We start from the raw sequence: 1941 nt of genomic DNA on the forward strand, positions 1-1941 counted from the left end.
AAACTATGTAAATATAACCATCATTGAGGCATTTACACTRCTTTTCAGAAAATATAAGAGTGTTTATGCCCACCTGTCTCACATGGCTTAAAAATTAGGCAAAATATTGGCCCCTCACCTTGGAATACTGATCTCCTTCTTAACTGTATTGACTTATGAATATTGTTTGCAATTTTATTGTTCTGCGTTTTGGTAATTTAAGCCTACATTTTTTTTCAAAATAAACAATATTCTTTRTTTAATAATATTTAAAAATCTCTCAAGTACAACTTAAATATATCATTTTGTTATGCCCAGCTAGGCTTCTGCCACTGGACACCTTACTAATACCATTAGCGCCTAAATGTATGACAATTATTTCCTTGCACATTTTAGTCAATAAAAGTAAAAATATAGCGCCAACTAGCTAGTGTTGCCATCTGTTCAAGCGAAATCGTTTTCTCATAATTGTTCGCCATTAAAACACCACCAAKCATTGGTTAATTAGCGCTGCGCTTGTCTACAACATTGTTTTGACTTTGTTGGCATACTTTTAGTAGCCCGTGTAGAGTCCGCTCTATGTGTGCACACATAAATAATACCGCGAAGCTCATAAACTCAGCAGAGCGTTATTGCGAAATGCCAGTGGCCGCTAAAAAAGATAGCAACGTGTGCCGTTTGACCGCCTGAAAGCCAATTCAATAAATCATTGTCAACTTTCTGGCGCGCAACCAAATAAATCTTCAGCTACGCACGTAGCTTAACAATCTATTTTGATTGTTTTCTGATGTTATGAACAAATATTAACTACATGCGTTTTAGTGGTCACAGCGTAAAGAAATTTAATGCGCTTCTAGTGAAAATTTACTGAGTTCAGAAAGTGGCGTGGCAGAAAATATACGCCTTTAAGCCATTGCGTGTTTAATGAAAAATATTAAACTTGGAAAGGAAAGTGGTGTGTTTATTACGTATTACTTTTATTTGGAGTTATCTTTTATCACTTTGAATTGAAAGCTGATTTTGAAACGCTCATTTCAACTTTTTCAAAAAAGTCTGGGAATCCCTTAATTCTGAATCCTAAAATCCTTAAATTGAATGTGCGCATAAAATTGTGTTATGTTTGTGAAACCTGTACGCAAAGATTGCCTACTTTTAGGTAATGTGATATATGTGTTATATGCTTTTTCATCAAAGTTCGGGTTTTTTCTACTCCAAATTACATACGTGGCCTCAAACCTTACCACTTAAAATTTTCAAGCATTGTGCATATTTGACTACATTTTATAGCGGTACTTTTTGCGGTATAAACATTTTTTATTTAGAAATATGTTAATGRCATGTTATTAATGAAAAATATTAAAAATGAAAAACAAAACACATTCAGCTATAGAAAATCAATAGAAAGATAGTGAGCTTTGCAAAATGAGCTCGAAATGTAAGACACTGATATGCAATGAAAAAATGATGTTTTTGATTTTTTTTTTTAAATTAATATCATTAACACTATGTTTGAAATTAATATTTTATTTACTTTTGTTTTAATTGAAACACTTAAAAACAATAAAATCGGCCGCAAATTTTGTGTTTTACTCATTAAACGTAATAAATTAAAAGCTATAATTATAATTAGATAATAAAATTTAGTTTTCTTCTGCTTACTAAAAACTTACACAATGGAAACTTGAAGAAAATCCCGAGCGAACGAAAGAGTCCGAAAAAAATTTAAGAAAGTATTGTGGTATGGTGTGCGTGGCCACGAGTCTATATGTACTTTTGTCATAAGTAAGTGATTTTGAGGAAAGTCAATTTCAGCTTTTTCCATTTTAATTGAATCATACGGCCAGCTTGACGAGGAAACAAGGTAGCTCCGAAATATCAACTATACTACCAATATTTCGTATTCTGTTGAGGCCCTAAATTAAATTTTGTATTGATAATGCTGGGATCAGATGAAACGTAGAG

The sequence above is a fragment of the Bactrocera latifrons genome, unplaced genomic scaffold (genome assembly GCF_001853355.1).
Source record: "Bactrocera latifrons isolate USDA-ARS-PBARC rearing strain unplaced genomic scaffold, ASM185335v1 scaffold_204, whole genome shotgun sequence".
Taxonomy (NCBI): domain Eukaryota; kingdom Metazoa; phylum Arthropoda; class Insecta; order Diptera; family Tephritidae; genus Bactrocera; species Bactrocera latifrons.